Source organism: Monodon monoceros, unplaced genomic scaffold (assembly GCF_005190385.1).
Source record: "Monodon monoceros isolate NGI ecotype Baffin Bay Population unplaced genomic scaffold, NGI_Narwhal_1 Super_Scaffold_6, whole genome shotgun sequence".
Classification (NCBI taxonomy): Eukaryota; Metazoa; Chordata; class Mammalia; order Artiodactyla; family Monodontidae; genus Monodon; species Monodon monoceros.
In genome coordinates, this window is record NW_021703783.1 from 47,273,693 (window position 1) to 47,293,464 (window position 19,772).

At 37.0% G+C, this 19,772-nt stretch overlaps 1 protein-coding gene across 1 annotated transcript in view; it reads right to left on the reverse strand.

Moving 5' to 3' along the window:
* The window catches only part of TAFA2 (TAFA chemokine like family member 2), a 540,141-nt gene extending 520,575 nt beyond the window's left edge, over nucleotides 1-19,566 (reverse strand). The window contains exon 1 of the mRNA XM_029206748.1: nucleotides 19,414-19,566. The gene's annotated coding sequence lies outside the window, so the exon portion shown is untranslated. The remainder of the gene's footprint in view (nucleotides 1-19,413) is intronic.
* Nucleotides 19,567-19,772: the final 206 nt, after the last annotated feature.

Here is a 19,772-nt window from a genome sequence, read left to right on the forward strand (position 1 = left end):
CACGAAATAGCAAACAGCGAAAGCTCTCCCATAGATCTCCACCTCAGCGCTAAGACCCAGCTCCACTCAACAACCAGCAAGCTACAGTGCTGGACACCCTAAGCCAAGCAACTAGCAAGACAGGAACACAACACCACCTATTAGCAGAGACGTTGCCTAAAATCATAATGTCACAGACACCTCAAAACACACCACCAGACACAGTTCTGCCCACCAGAAAGACAAGATCCAGCCTCATCCACCAGAACACAGCTACCAGTCCCCTCCACCAGGAAGCCTACACAACCCACTGAACCAACCTTACCCACCGGGGGCAGACACCAAAAACAATGGGAACTACGAACCTGCAGCCTGCAAAAAGGAGACCCCAAACACAGTAAGTTAAGCAAAATGAGAAGACAGAGAAACACACAGCAGATGAAGGAGCAAGGGAAAAACCCACCAGACCAAACAAATGAAGAGGAAATAGGCAGCCTACCTGAAAAAAAATTCAGAGTAATGATAGTAAAGATGATCCAAAATCTTGGAAACAGAATGGAGAAAATACAAGAAACATTTAACAAGGATATAGAAGAACTAAAGAGCAAACAAACAATGATGAACAACACAATAAATGAAATTAAAACTTCTCTAGAAGGAATCAATAGCAGAATAACTGAGGCAGAAGAACGGATAAGTGACCTGGAAGATAAAATAGTGGAAATAACTACCACAGACCAGAATAAAGAAAAAAGAATGAAAAGAATTGAGGACAGTCTCAGAGACCTCTGGGACAACATTAAATGCACCAATATTTGAATTATAGGGGTCCCAGAAGAAGAGAAAAAGAAAAGGAGTGAGAAAATATTTGAAGAGATTATAGTTGAAAACTTCCCTAATATGGGAAAGGAAATAGTTAATCAAGTGCAGGAAGCACAGAGAATCCCATACAGGATAAATCTAAGGAGAAACACACCAAGATACATAATAATCAAACTATCAAAAATTAAGTACAAAGAAAAAATATTAAAAGCAGCAAGGGAAAAACAACAAATAACATACAAGAAAATCCCCATAAGGTTAACAGCTGATCTTTCAGCAGAAACTCTGTAAGCCAGAAGAGAGGAACACTCCCAAACTCATTCTATGAGGCCACAATCACCCTGATACCAAAACCAGACAAAGATGTCACAAAGAAAGAAAACAACAGGCCAACATCACTGACGAACATAGATGCAAAAATACTCAGCAAAATACTAGCAAACAGAATCCAACAGCACATTAAAAGGATCATACACCTTGATCAAGTGGAGTTTATTCCAGGAACGCAAGGATTCTTCAATATATGCAAACTGATCAATGTGACACACCATATTAACAAATTGAAGGAGAAAAACCATATGATCATCTTAATAGATGCAGAGAAAGCTTTTGACAAAATTCAACACCCAGTTATGATAAAAACCCTCCAGAAAGTAGGCATAGACGGAACTTGCGTCAACATAATAAAGGCCATATACGACAAACCCACAGCAAACATCATTCTCAATGGTGAAAAACTGAAAGCATTTCACCTAAGATCAGGAACAAGACAAGGATTTCCACTCTCACCACTATTATTCAACATAGTTTTGGAATTTTTAGTTACAGCAATCAGAGAAGAAAAAGAAATAAAACGAATCCAAATCGGAAAAGAAGTAGAGCTGTCACTGTTTGCAGATGACATGAGGCTATACATAGAGAATTCTAAAGATGCTACCAGAAAACTACTAGAGCTAATCAGTGAATGTGGCAAAGTTGCAGGATACAAAATTAACGCACAGAAACCTCTTGCATTCCTATACACTAATGATGAAAAATCTGAAAGAGAAATTAAGGAAATACTCCCATTTACCACTGCAACAAAAAGAATAAAATATGTAGGAATAAACCTACCTAAGGCAACAAAAGACCTGTATGCAGAAAACTATAAGACACTGATGAAAGAAATTAGAGATGATACAAACAGATGAAGAGACATACCATGTTCTTGGATTGGAAGAATCAACATTGTGAAAATGGCTATACTACCCAAGGCAGACTACAGATTCACTGCAATCCCTATCAAATTACCAATGGCATGTTTTACAGAACTAGAACAAAAAATCTTAAAATTTGTATGGAGACACAAAAGACCCCAAATAGTCAAAGCAGTCTTGATAGAAAAAAACAGATTTGGAGGAATCAGGCCCCCAGACTTCCTACTGTACTACAAAGCTACAGTCATCAAGACACTATGGTACTGGCACAAAAACAGAAGTATAGGTCAATGCAACAGGATAGAAAGCCAAGAGATAAACCCACGCACATATGGTCACCTTATTTTTGATAAAGGACGCAAGAATATACAATGGAGAAAAGATAGCCTCTTCAATAAGTGGTGCTGGGAAAACTGGACAGCTACATGTAAAAGAATGAAATTATAACACTCCCTAAAACCATACACAAAAATAAACTCAAAATGGATTACAGACCTAAATGTAAGTCCAGACAGTATAAAACTCTTAGAGGAAAACATAGGCAGAACACTGTATGACATAAATCACAGCAAGATCCTTTTTGACCACCTCCTAGAGAAATGGAAATAAAAACAAAAATAAACAAATAGGACCTAATGAAACTTAAAAGCTTTTGCACAGCAAAAGAAAACATAAACAAGATGAAAAGACAACCCTCAGAATGGGAGAAAATATTTGCAAATGAAGCAACTGACAAAGGAGAAATCTCCAAAATTTACAAGCAGCTCATGCAGCTCAATATCAAAAAAACAAACAACCCAATCCAAAAATGGGCAGAAGACCTAAATAGACATTCCTCCAAAGAAGATATACAGATTGCCAATAAACACATGAAAGGATGCTCAACATCACTAATCATTAGAAAAATGCAAATCAAAACTACAATGAGGTATCACCGCACACCACTCAGAATGGTCATCATCAAAAAATCCACAAACAATAAACGCTGGAGAGGGTGTGGAGAAAAGGGAACCCTCTTGCACTGTTGGTGGGAATGTCAATTGATACAGCCACTATGGAGAACAGTATGGGGGTTCCTTAAAAAACTAAAAATGGAACTACCATACGACCCAGCAATCCCACTACTGGGCATATACCCTGAGAAATCCATAATTCAAAAAGTGTCATGTACCACAATGTTCACTGCAGCTCTATTTACAATAGCCAGGATATGGAACCAACCTAAGTGTCCATCAACAGATGAGTGGATAAAGAAGATGTGACACATATATACAATGGAATATTACTCAGCCATAAAAAGAAACAAAATTGAGCTATCTGTAGTGAGGTGGATGGACCTAGGGTCTGTCATACAGAGTGAAGTAAGTCAGATAAAAACAAATACCATATGCTAACACATATATATGGAATCTAAAAAAGGAAACAAAAAAAATGGTTCTGAAGGACCTAGGTGCAGGACAGGAATAAAAACGCAAAAGTAGAGAATGGACTTGAGGACACGGAGAGGGGGAAGGGTAAGCTGGGACGAAGTGAGAGAGTTGCAATGACCTTATATATACCACCAAATGTAAAATAGATAGCTAGTGGGAAGCAGCCGCATAGCACAGGGAGATCGGCTTGGTGCTTTGTGATCACCTAGAGGGGTGGGATAGGGAGGGTGGGAGGTAGACACAAGAGGGAGGAGATATGGGGATATATGTATATGTATAGCTGATTCAGTTCGTTATACAGCAGAAAGTAACACACGATTGTAAAGCAATTATACTCCAATAAAGATGTTAAAAAAAAAAAAAGAATGATCATAGAAGTAGGAAGAGAGCCACAAATATTGTTCAATCAGCCTGTGGTGGGTGGGATGTTGAGTTGGAAAAGAAGGTAATGGTCATCTAAATCAAATGTCAGAGAAATCAAATAAAATGAATCCTAAATAAAATCCACTGGGTCAAAAATTTAATTTTCCCATAAAGAAGTTCAAAGAAAACTAACTTAATAAAAGGTCCATCTACCATTTGAATGCCTCCAAAATAATGCTCTCCTGGAATCTGTCCAGTTGCACTTTCATGAACACCCCAATGTTAGAAATTTACCACTTTCTAAATCTCTTAATTTTTAGACAGCTCTAAATATTACAAATTTTTTCTCCTTTTGAATCAAAATCTTCCTCCTTATATGTCTTTCCACTGATACAACACTATTTTCTAAATATTTGAAGATACAGCCTTACCCTGAATGGCAAATATATTTGTGTGTATATGTATATATATACATAACATGTTTGTGTATTGTGTATCTCTCCTACTAGATTATAAACTCCAAGAAGTAAGGAAACTCTCTGCTTTACTAAGTGTCTGCAGCACATAGCATAGTGCCTGACACATAGCAGTTTAATCACATAAACAATGATTAAATGAATACATATATTGACAAATAGTGTATTAAACTCTAGAAAAAATTACTGAATGAAATTTTAGCATTCTTTTCTCTGTAGATTTTTTTTCCTTAATTGGATCAAGGTTATGTGATCAATGTTCACATAACTTTCTAAATCAGTGTAAGAGAGACAGATTAGGTGCCCTCTGAAATGCCCTTTCAGAACTTTGATTCTATAAAAGCTGACAAAGATTATCTGTAGTGGAAACATAGCATTGGGAAATCAGAAAAAAGAGGTTCCAGACCTGGGTCTGCCACTATTTCTGTGCTCTTCAGCAACTCTAGCTGCTTGTCTGGTCCTTGAGAACTCATTTATATAAAGTGAGGCTTTTGGATTCTACTATATATACTCCAAGGTTTTTTCCTGATTTAAAACTATAAGATTATGGCAGGGGGAGGGGTTGAATCAGGTGTAAATGTTATAATAAAATGAGAAAATATATAAAAATAGAAAAATACTTGAAATGCCTACTCATTGCTCTGATTATATCATTTCTTTAAACTTCACATTTTTCTTCCTTTCTAAAGTTATTGTGTATCTACAATAAACTCCTTTTATACCACATTTTCACTTTGCCATATCCCCAGTCATTTGAAATAAAACTGCCCTGTCATCTTCAACAAAGCGGTTCTTCAAATGAAAGTACATTGTTGTTTGTTATAATTTTAAATCTTATCTTTCACAAGAGGCCTTTCTCTTAGTATAACAAAACTTTCTAGCTGGGGCTTTTTATAGTTTTAGAGTGTAATCTATAATGATACTTAAATTATTGATAATTAAGATAAATTATCACCAACTACTAATCCATTCTAGAAGCAATAATTATATCAATAATTCAGACTAAGAAACTGAAGTAAACAAAGAGCATATAAAACATTATATATATTCTGAATATATATATACATATATATGCTTCCTTTGCATGATACGTCTCATTTAAAAAATAAAAAAGATTCAATATGTTCCCATCCCTTTCCAACACTGAGTTTTAAAGACAGATTCAAAAGAAAATATAATGTAGCTATTGCATAATACAGTACTCCTCCTTTGATTTGGTCATCATATTAAACACGTCCGTAACCTTCAAGGATAGGAACCTACTATTCATATGACCATAGAATGTCTGCTGCCTGTATTATCATATTATTAGGAAAAAAGTCCATTTACAGATATATTTTCTGTTTTACTCAAAAAGGGATTATCTGAATTCTTCCAATACAATTAATGTTTTCATGAAGCTTTGTCATTCATCAGAAATTTAGAAGAATGCATTGTTCAATACTCACCAAGCATTTAACATCTAATTAGTCTCATACTGATGTTCTGCAGAGGCAACTGAGCTCTACATCCGGGACTGCTGCATACGCTATTCCCACCCTACCCTTAAGAAACACATTTTCTTACACAGCAAAGAGCGAAGAGAGATTTTTCTAAGATAAATATAATAGAATGTTCCAGCCTGAATTTAAATTCCAGAAAAAGACACACTTTAGCTCACATTTGTTTAGAAGTTAGAGTTTTTGTCAATTCAAAGGTACAAATATAGGAGTATGTGAATGAATTTTTCAAATTTTCTTGAATGCTAGATCTTTATCTCATTACTTAATAAAATTTCTTATCAAATGGAATTAGAGAATCATAGAAGGCTACATATGGGAAATCTGAGAGCTATTCAAAGAATGCTATGGACGTTACAGTGTAATTTTAATGATACTATTCTAAACTTAGAGAGGTAGGACCTACTTAGGTCGTCTAGATAGAAATAATTTGAAACAAGACAATTCTTTAACCAGCAGTCTGTTAAGCAGAATGAGTCTACTATTCTAACAAGTATGACTGAGATGCAGTACTATATGGTTAAAAACTCAGCTCTGAAGCTAGGGTGTATGATTCAAGACTTGTCTGATTCTTAAAAGCTATACAGCCTTGGTCAAGTCACTTATTTATAAAATAGGGATAACAGTAGCACCTTCTTCTGGAATTACTGTGTATACTAGATGAGAGAATTCATGTAAAGTGTTTGGCACAGTGCCTGGAACATCGTGAATGCTCAACTTTTTAATTTTTCAAATGTCTACCGATCTCCACAAAGAGTAAAGACCACAGGGGAAAGTCTCTATCCCCTCACAGTGTGCTTGTCCATGACAGCTCTGCAGGGGCACAGCCTTAATACAATGATCTCCAGGGTTAGCAGAGGGGAAAATACAAATAAGAAACGCCAGGCATCCTCCCCACTTTCCTCCATTGCTCTCTCTTCCTGCTACCATCAGCTTCTCTACACAGCAGATCATTACAGGAAGGGTGGACCTCATGGTTTATGAGGCCAAGTTGCAGCAAGGTGAACAAAAGCCCAAAGAGAGAACAACAGAGAGAAAGGTGAGTCTTCTTTCTGATATTAGAAAGAGCTGAGATTCTTCTATATATGTTATTGCTCCCCAGGGCTCTCTCCTTGGTGTTTATACAACACTCTTCCTGGAGATCTCATCTAGTTAGGTTTCAACAGCAACATGTACACTGATGACTCCCAAATCTCTATGTCTAAACCGTAATTCTGTCCTGAACACCCAACCCAAATTTACCACTACTTATTTAGATTTCCTCTTGAGTATCCCAAGGGCACCTCAAACTCAGAATACTTAAAATTAAGCCAACTATCTTCATCTAAATAGACTAGAGTAGCTTTGGGGATCTCACTGTATAAACAGCACCAGTCGCCCAAGCCAGGACCTATTCTTGACCCTTTCCCTCTTCGGCACATTCCGTCTCCAGGACCAATTGGTTCCATCTACTACCTCTAAATTGTGCCTTTTCTTCCTCCCTTCTCCCAACATTTTTTGTCAAACTCTTGCCAATTCTCACTAGCTCTCTAGCTGGTCTCCCTGGCTTCCTATTCTGGATGCCATGGAACCTCCCCTCTATAGTGCCACCAAAGGATCTTTCTAAATATCAGAGGAGGATGGGTCTGAAGAGGGTCCTCAGAACTAAAAGCCTGGCAGTGTGTATAATAGGTCATTAATTTTGTTACAATTCTTCTTAGAGTGGCTATGAAAGTGGACATAAACTACATAAAGAAAAAGAGACTTTCTTTAATGTAACATAAAGATGTACTGTTAAGAACTACAAAGGGTCTGAGATTTTTTATGCTACTTGGAAGCCTGCCATATTTTATGGATGCTGGCAAAAGACACAAGACTCCTGCGTCAGAGGACTTGTTACATAGCAAGAAGCATGAACATCACTTTCGAGTCAGTTCCCTTTGTCCGCAAGTCCCACAGGTGTGATACAAAGCAGCCCATATGTATGTTGCACATGCCTTGGTTTGTGGAACCTTGAGATTAGGAAGTCTTTTATGATGGGCTACAAGCAGACATGCCCTTTGCCTTGGAGGGAGACATTATTTTATTATGCTGGACAGCAAGCAAATCTGCCCTGTGATTCAGAGGAAGACATTATCATCCAAGACTGATCACTTTCTAAACATCCTTAAAAAGATATTATGGAACAAAAGGGTACTTAGTGTCTTGAGAGACCCAGGGAGAATTTTCTCCCAACAGATAGGCTTTGAATTCAAGCCAACCTCTTGGCACTCACTAGTTGTATGATTTTTACCAGTCTCTATCAGTTTCCTCACCTGAAATTGAGGATAGCACTTATCCCTAACTCACAGCCATTTTAAACATCAAATGAAATCACATGCATTAAACTGTTTTATAAACAATACAGCAGCATACAAATGTTATTATTTATGCCTCTAGAACACACCATTGTTTATTATGAAGATAAAAAATATAGTATAACAAAATTAAAGATCAATTAATAACACACTTAATAACTGCCTGAATATTCTAGAGTAGGCTTAGGTAGTACAAGTTGAAGAATAAAACACATTTCTAGATCAAAAATTTCACAGTCTAGGAAGGAAGCAGACAGGGCAGTGTCTAAGATATGTTCAGGGGACAGAATAGAAGCACAGAAGGATGACCTATGGTCATCACTGACTTATAGAGCTTAGAGAGATCTAAGTAATCATTAAATCCAATCATCTTATTTACCACTGAGAAAAACTGATGACAAAAATGTTCAGTAACTTTTTTCAGGGTTGACTACATGTAGGTGAGGTCAGAACTAGGATCCATTCTTTCTGACTTTTAGTTTGGTTTAAAAAAACGAAAAAAACAAAAAACAAAAAAACCTGACAGAAATTTCTTATACCTGGACAGAGTTTTGACAAGATCAAGAGGGAAAAATTGGTTTGGCACCATACATCTTTCCCTCCTCTGTAACTTTACTTTAGCTTGTTGCCACTTTACCTCTTTGTTCCCCAAGGATTACAATGGATGTACTCTTTGTCTTTTTCCTTCTCTCAAAGGTCAATTATTTCCTCTTTTAGTTGTATAAAAATTCTAGCTAGAACGAACCTCCCTTCTGACCCTTTTTCTTCCCTTTCACTCCATCTGACCTCCTATCTAATACCTTTTCCCCATCATATCCTACAAAATGCTAACCCTGCCACCTTTATAATCCCTGATTGCCAGTTATTCAGTCTGCTTTTTGCTTTCCTTTCACTCTGGTCTGCCATACCATCTACCCAGTGAACTTGAAGCAGATTTCACAAAATACAAAATGAAATATTAGCCACAAACCCTGAGGCCCATTTTAAAGACTAGAGGTAATCAGCGGCTAGGAAAAGATTCTAGTCAAGGAAGACCATAGCTCACACAGTCTTCCCAGAAATATAACAGAAACTTTGCTCCAGGGTAAAGTTTCACCAATATACACTAAGCTTGATTTTAATTCTACTTATGGATTTTGAAAATCTTTCAGTACTATACAGTACCTAAATTTTTCATTAATCTCATATTTGAGATTGGGTTGGGAAAGAAGTATAGATCTGTCTTTTTCAATAAGTTCCACAGTGTCCGTAGCTCAATAGCCTTAGATCTTAATTATAAAAGTATGAGTGTTTTTGGACAATACAGAGAAAAATCATATCCCTTCAATTTAAACTCTGTCCTTTGACTCATTAAAAAGTTCCAAAAATATACTTTATATTTTAAAGAGTGAAGACATTATATTTAAGGGTTTTGAGCAGCTTTTTAAGTATATAAGAATGCTAATATAACCAGTTTAATGCAACCTTTTAAAATAAAGACAATGCAATAATTCAACTTTAAGTTTTTAATGATATAATGAGTTGACTTTTTTTGGTTTTATAATACACATGAGTTTGCTTCATATTCAAATACAGTCAAAGAATTTTAATTTTGTGGAATTATCTATGGTGCAAGCATTTAAAAGCTTTGCTTAACCCTGAAGGACTAAAATAAAATCAATACTTGAATACATACTATCTTTACTAAATAGCATTTAAAATTAGAACACCAGTAATTTTCAACATCATTGAAGCCAAGAACAATGATATCACAGTCAATAGTGTTCCTGAAGGTGAAATAAGTAAATCTGGTTCATGATAAATTATGAAAATGGTAATTATGTAGATAAGAATAAATGGCTTTAAATTCCCTAATGAATGATAAGTCAAGTCACTGACAAGAGTAATCAAAATATATTCCATATGTGATTAACAACACTTAAATCTGACATTGACAAATATTATTTAATTCAAACAACAGTAGAATCACAAGCATACGTAGTCTCTTAACCTCCAGGTTACAATAAATTGTAGAAAGAATGGGAATATCGGTCAGCATGCTCATTTTGTTTCTGTCCTTGCTGTTTTGCCTAGAATGTATTCATTTTTTAATGCTAATATACCTTTCAGGTTAGAGATGGAAAGTGTGGGTCAAAATAAATGCTCTCTCTCTCACACACACACACACAGCAAACACACAATCAGAATAAATGACAGTTCTTCATAGAATACTTCCTCACACACTGAAGAAACAAACAAAAAGACATTCTATCAGTATGAACTATTGATCATTTTCCCATTAAATTTATTAGGTACTGTTATGTGCCAGACACTGTGCGAAGCACCAGGAATCAATAGAAACGTGTTAAACATGGTTCTGCCTCACAGAGCTTACAGTCTAATGGACTCAGTAAAATCAATTCATATCATTACTCAGCTATAAGCAAAGCTATTCAATATAACAGAAACGTCTATTAAAAGCACTTAAAAGACCCTGAGTAAGATTTAATAGCATTACTATTACAAACTATATTAATCATACAACTTGCAAGAAAACAAATTGCTTCACTCTCTCAGACTGACATGTCTAAATCTAATCTCAGTTTATTAGTATACCAGAATAAGAAAACATGTAAGAATTTCCAGGGCACTGATAAAACTGGCAACAAAATTTTTTGAGCTCGTGACATGAGACCCAGGTCTTTTCTCAATAGGTTAGAGTCACACATCTGAGCTACGACACTTCTGGCATTAGTAAAACTGGTTTAGTGAAAATACTGTTAATAAAATATGAAGAAGTTAAACTCCCTAAATGATAAGCTATTATGTTTTCAATACTAAATTGAACACTTATGAATTCTGTGCTCAGATTAAAGAGCCTTTGAGAAAAGTGTTTAGAGTCAGTGGCCAGGTTTATGCTGCTTACTACAAGGAGAAACCTGTCTGAGAAGTAAGAATTGGAGGCTTCCAACCTTTCTGTGTGCATGAAATGAAACTCAGTGGTAAAGAAGCTCTCTAAAGCCTTGCGACTCAAGTACCAGCCGCATTAGCTTCACCCAGGAGCTTGTTAGACATGCAGAATCTCCAGGCCCCACTGCAGAACCTGCATTTTAGCAAAATTCCCCCAGATGATCAGTGTGCGTGTCAAAGTTTAAGAAGCACCGATCTAAAGGGATAGGTTTTACTGAACTATAGAGCCTTTCCAAATATCTGGCATAAACTTAAACTTCTGTATTCCCAGCACATCTCCTAAACCCTCCAAGGTACCACCAGCTTCAAGGTGAGTTCAGCAACAATGAGTCAATCAGAAGAAAAATAAAAACAGCAGTGAGATTGAACCACTCATTATTATCATTCAGCATCTCCAGCTGAGCCTTTTACTGTCAACCACCCTGGCTCCAGATGCAACTGGGGTTGGAGGATTGTGCCTACAGAGGACAGAAGGGCAGGCATACACATATCTCCCTAGCTAGCTGTCTTCACACATCCCTCTGTCAACAGTGACACAGTCATGTTGCAGGCCCTTAGCCTGCATATGGCCCACAGATATGTCTGTTGGCCCACACAGTATTTCAATTTTGAATTTAATACCACCATTTATAAATCTGAAACTTTCACATTAAAAAATCTGCACATCTAAGTTCTCTTCTACAAATCATGGCAACACCAGACCCACATTCCGGAATGGCAACAAGTGGAGCCAAGGTTCGGCTATCCCACTCAGAATACCAGACTCTCCACTATTCCCTACAGTCTCCCCAACACTGTAGCTGAGGCTATGTGTCAGTGGCCATTTGTCATCTTCCATTTGGTCTGCTTCATTCATTCACATTCCCAGCCTGACTCCTATAGGCGTTTGAATTTGCAACCCCTTTAAAAGGCTCTAGGAAGCATCATGTCACTGATCTCAAGTCATTCAGCCTATCTGAATTTCTTTCTTTCAGGTACGTAGCTCAGGAAAAGGAGCTATTGTTTGTGTCACCCTTAGTTTGATCATTGATCTTGTGAGCTGGAATCAATCCACTGAACTACATTATTACCTCACCTTAAATACACACTGTGATATTTTTCTTCACAACTCATTCCAACTCAGACATTTTAACTATTTTAACTCTTTTCAGAACTGTACTTCACAGTTATAAATAAGAATTAATAGTAAGAGCAGATATAACACAAATACACTGTTGAACCATTCCTCCAGATTCATTTCAAAACCTCAAGTATTATACTAAAACAGTGAATTCTGTATCTTTGTCTTTTTTGTTTACTGAAATACTCCAAGCACCTAGAGAGTGTTCAATAAATATTTATTGAATAAATGAATGAACTTTCCCAAGGATTATAAATTCTCTAAAGTTCATATGCAGATTTTGAATGAATGTGTTTAATTTTCAACAGGTATATGAAGATTATTCATTTGCTAACTAGTTCTGTTTGGGTTAATCAACCAAACCATTTTATCTCAGTGACTATGAAAACCAGCAGTAGAGAAGAGACATGTAACCTCAACAAGCCTAAGACTCATGGCCTATCGCAACTTGTTTTGCAACAAAACAGCATCATGCAAACTAGGCAAAATGGATAAACAGAATAAGAGTTAGTCTGATTCAATTTTATATCCCTACATCTATAGTCTTTAGTCATCACCATAGTCATCATTAACATCATCATCCCAATCAAATAAAGCTTAACTTTTACAAATTGCTTACTGAAAAGCATTTATGGAACTTTTACTGGTGCTCCAGGAACTTTTTGTGCTAGATGTCCCTTGACTTTCTGAATAAAGGTATGTCCTGGAATACTGTTATACTTCCCATACCACGATGTTTAGTAGGTCAGAATACAGGAAAAAATTACATTTTTAATTATCTTGAAAATTTGACTGAAGAAAATATATTGCTGAGAAACTGAGGCACAGAGAAATAAATTGATTTTCTTGTGGTTACATGGTTATTTATTGGTAGAGTTAGAAAAGCATCTACAGAGCTCTCACCACTGCACCACATTGGTTTTATAATAGTCATTTTCAAAATTTATCTGCTAACCAAAATGCAAGCCAATGAATTTTAACCACTCAACAAATGATGTGATGAGCAAATATATCTTCAAACAGCAAAGTCTAAATTTTGACCCAGTTCTGGTGTATTTATAAACACACAACAATCAATCTAAAAGGAGTCTGCAATAATGCTAAATATGTATCTTAGCAGGAAACTACTATGATACAACATTTCAAGAACTAAGCCTGAAAAAAAAAATTAGGTTAGAGTTTTCCTCGAACTTAAAGCTGCCCCAAATGGGGCCTCTGGTTTCTGGAGTATGAGATTTCAATGCCCTTTCACTCTCCCCTTGGGCTTTGGATTGCCTGACTTAAAGGTGGATCATCTATCTCCTTTCTCCTTTTATACCATAAAAGAGAGCTAAAGTTAGAGCTGTTTCGCTCAATTCAACTCAACTTTCTGAAGAAAATACAAACAAAAGCAGGACCACGTCACTGCTACTGATATGTCTGATGGCCATTCTAAGAAGGAATTTCCTGAACTCTTCAGCACCAACAAATTTGAGTATGCCATCCATCATACACCTACAACAAGGAAAACTAAACTGAAAAATGGTAACAATAACTAGGTTTTTCCACCTTAAATGAATTTGGAACTGTCATAAACTAATATAAATTAAAAATATAAGTACATATGTTGTTTTCCTCAAATGATCTGAATTGACCACTTCTGAATTCTTCTGATCTGAACAATCACAAATTTGCTACATCGGTCCATAAAGCTCTATTATTTGAGTAGACCCAAGTTTTAGGGCTGTCAAAGGCCTGGTCTCTTGAAGAACCCATTCTAACAAAGTCTCAGTGCTCTATTAATAGGTTGAGGTTTTGTTATTAAGATTCCTATGACCACATAACCCATTTTTAGTTGCCTGCCTTTGCTTACTCCAATCCATCAAGACAAAAAATATGAAGCCAGAAAAATGCAGACTAGGACAAATAACACACCTTGCGTTTCTTATATAGGTGGTCTTTTTCATAATAGAGCAGGAGAGAGAAAGCATATTTACTTCCTCCAATATTTAAGTACAATTCTCACTGGAATCTCCAAGAAGGATGTTAAAAAAAAAAAAAAGGGAGAAAAACTCAGCCAGAACCAAATAAAACCATGGCACAGTTTTTACATATAAATAATAATTTTCAGTGGTCAGTTTTTTTGCACCAGAAATAATCCATTTGTATCTTCATAGCCCAAGCCATTCTGCTTGAAAATTTTCATTCCAAAGCACATATACACTTTTCCAAAAATCTTCTGTCATAGTGCCTGCTGTGGATACCTTCATGAATTCACTTATAAAGAGGGGCATAATCTACCAGCTCCATGATCTCTTCTGTATTATTAAACTCAACAGAAAGCTCCATATGCAGCAACAGGAGGCCACAGGCAATTAACACTGCAAACTGTAAGGTTTAGAATCTTTGCATGCACATGCATGCAATTATACAGTGACTAGTTCATAGCAGCAAAAAAAAAAAAAAAAAAAAAAACTCATAAAAATATTTCGTAAAACAAACCTTTGCACTCCCCGGGCTTTAGGTGAAGAGTTAGCTTTACGTAGCACAAAGATAAAAGAGCAAAGAAGACCTGTTTGGCAGATTGTCCCCATTTTGTCAAAGTACTAAATTTAGCCTACCACCAGAATTGCTAAGAAGGCAACATTATCACATTATCCAATCTCTCTGTAAAGAGTTTCCAAAATCTACTGTGTAGAAGGAGCATTAGAAATATAAATTTAATTGATAAGTATGTTTGTGCCATTGCTAGGGGAAAGGGAGATGTACCTTTGCTAACTGGCCATTCAGGAGAAATCATGAAATAATTACAGGTACTATGGAGTAATTTAGGAGACTGAAGGAAGTGATTAAAAGGACTTTATCTAATATAAACATATAAACTATGATTCCCTAGCTATATTTCATACCCTATAGGGATAATTGTGAATAAAATGGAATACTCTCCTTATAGCTTATAGAGTCATGTCTCATCTGAATCCCAAGTTACCTGAAAGTCTTATATTTTTCAATGGTAATAATAACCAATTGCCTAAATATGCTAGATTTTCACTGATTCCAGTGACTAGGTGGCCTAGTTACAGCACAGGATGAAATCCAACAAAGACGTGGTATACACATTGGAAGTGGGTGCATTTAGGAAATTTAACAAATTTGGAGTATAATATCAATATGTTTCTGGAAATTTTGTAGATACCATTTGAAACCAGAATAGTTTGCTCTAATGTAACACACAGTTTCTGTTTTGACTGTGGAGGCACATATTTAACAAAGACAGAATACAGATATATTCACTGTTTAAAATGTGTTGAGATTTCTAGTCATAGTGTCAATAAACACATCCCAAAGCACCCCTACACAGAGGACAAAATTGATTTTTTTTTTTGCATTTGTAGCCTAATGAATAAAAATATCTCCAAAAAACTGAAGAGAAAAAATACTGCCTGCAACAGTGGCTCAAAGAGTAAAACTCAATTATAAATGACTTTGTAAACCATGGTTACCCAGTTGCACTGTAGGTCAGATCATGTAAAATAGTGAAAAACTAGGTACCTTAAAAATGTAGACATTTTTTAAAAAGTCATTCCCTCCCCCTTCAATACTAAACCAGTATTTTACATGGATCCCATTAAAAGCATATGTATGTATGCATGTGCATATATATGTATAGAAGTAGAGATTAGATTCATATTGCAGAGAAAAGTACTTAAATACCACTTTTCCTCACATTCCAATGAAGTCTAACCATTCCTCTTAAAATTTCTGTTAAGAATAAGCAGAAGATAAGAATTGTTAGCTATATTTCACTGACAGGGCACTGAATCACTGTGCCAAATGAATAGAATCAGATTTTCTAAAAATTACCCAGTAAATCAGTGGTCAATGACAACTAAAAACCAAAACTAATTTCTAGGTCTCTGTTTGCTAGGCCCACCTTTCCACCTCCCCTGTTTCAGACTGCACTCCAAACCCAAAGTAAAACTGTTCTCTAAAAAGACTTACAGTAACTCATTGTGAGACTATTCCTCCTCTTCCAGTGATACAGTTCCATGTGCTCTAAGTAATTCAAACTAAACCAAAGAATTTTCCAACAAAATAGAAAAGTCACCATATTACATGGCATTAAATTCAATGGTTCATAAGCAAGATATAGGATGTGAAATGCTGTGCAGGTATGTGGACCAGACATGAGGTTGATTCGGCTGGCTTGGCCTTCATATCTAGCAGCAATCTGTGTTAATGCGTTTCTTCTCTTTGTTTTGGTGGAGCCCTACTAATAGCAAGTTGATGAACTGCATTTGTAAATGTCAGTTATAGATCAAAGGGGGCTATGTTAGATGCTTATTTTACTTCAACTTATGGTTTTTCACCTAGAAAACAAAACTGCAGTAAAGTTCCTTATTTTTACTGGACTCTTCAATGAACAAAACAACTGCAGAATAATGCGATTTAATGAGGCATTCCTAATAAAATACTGGAGAAGTAAAAGCAGGGGCACTGAATTGTTTCTGGTTGTTTCATCTTCTCAAATATATTAGAAATAACTGATGACACTTTGGAGCATTCCTAGTTTGGGACATGCATTAAAGAGGCAAATGCCCATTAGTTTGCTGCCACAGCTGAACTTAAGCAGAATCTGACAGTACCTTTGATTAGGGCCCACGATAAAAAAAAAAAAAAAAAAAACACGTCTGGAAAATGCTGGAGAGGTACATCTTACCCTACCTGTATAGGATAATCCATAACTTGCAATTAGTGATAAATCAAACTTAAAATGCACTTTCAACATTTACATATTCCAAAACACATTGTAAAGGATCATCATTAAAATACTAAAGATACAGAATCCAGGACGACTAAACCTTTCTGATATTATAAAAAATAACTTCCATAAAATCTTCTATCACCCCCTGAATTTCATCACTTCATAAATTTTTAAAAAGGAAAAGTGGCCATGTCTAAAAACAGATCTTTTTACAGCTGTTGTCATCACATTTTTATAACTCAGTGGTTAGTAAATACTGTAATGCAGTCTCCAAGCAATATGTACCTTTTTTGACATAGATCCATGGGATCTCAGTGAATCTTCACTCTCCAGTTTGTCACTTAAAATAGCTAATACTTTTCAGATTCAAAATCACACATACACAGAAAGCTTAGGTTCCTTTTTAGCACAACTTGTAGCATTACAGGTGTTTGCTTTCACGTCGAGGTTTTTTGGTTCTTCCATAAGAGACATATATCATAGCACTATGTATAAATATGTAAATTCAAGCATCCTAAATTACAAAACTGTATTAAAGGCAAGAATCAAGATTTCAGTCTCAAAAAATGCCTGATTTGAATAAAGCAACACACTAAAACTGTGTTCTGCCTCTTAAAAGTACTGTGTCTAAGCAGTTGGCAGTGACACTGCTTTCATAGTATTATGTCTATAAATAATGCAATCTAATTATTTTCATTGAAAATTAAGAAAATGAAAATAAAATAAGCTCCAGTGTGGTTCGTAATGGCCTTTCAATGGTTACAGATGGTTTTAAAAATTAGGACTCTAAAAAGGTCAGTATGCAAACAACTAACTGACCCGGGAAGAGATCCAGAACAAAGTAGGAAAAGGGAAGATTAAATGTGTCTGGTCATTTTTAAGGATCTCAGGTGCCAAATTTGAAACTGTAAAAGATTCACCAGTCTGAGAGTACATGTGCAAACTGGAAAGGCTGGAATAAATACAAATAATCTTAATGCCCTGGTTTTTAAGGGCTTTAGAAGTGTCTTCAGAATCCTTTGCTAGTTATTGCCATTTAGGACTTTACCCAGAAATCTTAAATTAATTACTCATTTGTCTTAACTTACATTGCCTAACAGAGCAGTTTTAAAGTGTTAATTGATAATAGTCTGAATGTTGATGTCTCAAACAATCTAGCTGGGGAAGACAGGAACCAGATAATTATCATGCAGTCAATGGTCATTAAAATTCATCCTGTCATGAGTAAAAGACCCTTATACACTGACTGCTTTGCGGGTACTTTTCAGAGCAAAGGTTGCTTACAGGTTTGTTTGGTTTTGTTTTTTTCAAGAATGATGCTTGCAAAATTCAAGAGGGTATTTAACACTCACAAAAAGAAGATATTTTCTTTTCTGTCTTATTGCCACAAGCCAAACTCACCCAGCACCAGGTGAAAACAGGCTAGCTATCCACTGTAGTGACTACACCTGTGATTCCACACACTTCAGGCAATCGTTTAACACTTGCTCAGGAGGTGGAAGACTGACTAGAAAGCATCACGTCTACCACGGGGCTCTGCAAGCCACCTACAGTTCCTCCTTTTCAAGTGGGGACTAGATAGCTCAGCCTGCAGTTCTAGGAGAAATAGGGCAATGGATCTCAAACTTTCCTTTACAAAGGCAGTTTCTGGAAATAACACGTTCCCCACTGACAAGTGAAGATCAGTGGCTTAAAGAAAACACCTCTTGGTGGAACCTGGCCTTTTGGAATAGAAGGGGGAAGGGACAGGAAAGCAGTGGAGCAGAAAAACCGTGTACTATTAGCAAGATTCTAGAGCCATCTATGCGGAAATAAATGAAAAACCGTTAGTTTCTCGAAGCTGTTCTTTTTCTGAACGCTGTTCCTAAATGATCCTTGTCCTAAAGCTCTCCTGTAGTATCCTTTACTGAAGCTTTATCTCACTCAGTAGTAAAGCGTCCGGTACCAAATCTAAATAAACCTTTACACAGATGAGGTTCCAGAACTTATCAAGAAGATTCTTTATGAAAATGGTTAGAGGTGGAGAAATCAATAGCCACCCTCTACAGACAGGCCCGAGAATTAACTAATCAGAAGTGGAAAGTGGAGATTTCAGAAAAGCGACCTGACATCCCATTGATCCTCCCTTGAACGCGACCCCCAACTTCTTTTTAGGAGTCCAAAATGGTTAGGAACCGAGATTGGTTTGGTTGAGGGATCGAATTAAAACCCACTTCAACCCCGGCCGGGTCGTTCGTTGTGTTAAGAGAAATGGGGCACAGAAGAGAAGGAGGGCAAGGCTCTCGGAACCGCCTTTCACTTGCTCAGATCCCCTCTCGGCGTTCCTCTACCCCCGCCCATACCCTGGACGCCCAACCAGCATCTGCTATCACCTCTCGCCTTCCCCGGGCGAGCTCCCTACAGCCCCCGACCCCCGGAGAAGGGAGGGCTTCCGGGCCCCGGGTCCTCCAGCTGCCGCCCGAGTCCCCAGCGCCAGCGGGAGGCGCGGCTGGCACCTACCTGCAGCCCGGCTTCCTGGTGGCGGCAACACCTAGCGATGCTCCTGCAGCTTCCGCGGGCCCGCGCCAGCCTTATCGCTCTTGCATCGCTTCCAAGATGCCAATCCGCCGTCACCGTTCTGGGGCATAGGGAACCGAAGTCTGGTGGTGTGTGCTCGTGGAGGGCGTGTGAGTGTGGCCCCGAGCGTGCTTGTGTGCGCGCGCGCGCGTGTTTCCTCCTCCGAGAGCAAAGAGGGTTCAGGAATCTCTAGACATCCAAACTGGAATCCCCTTAAAGTGGGTGGAAGGTGGCGTGCGGGAGCCTCGTTTCTTTCCTCCTCTCGTTTTTCACAAGTCAAAGTAATCAAAAGATTTGTTTAC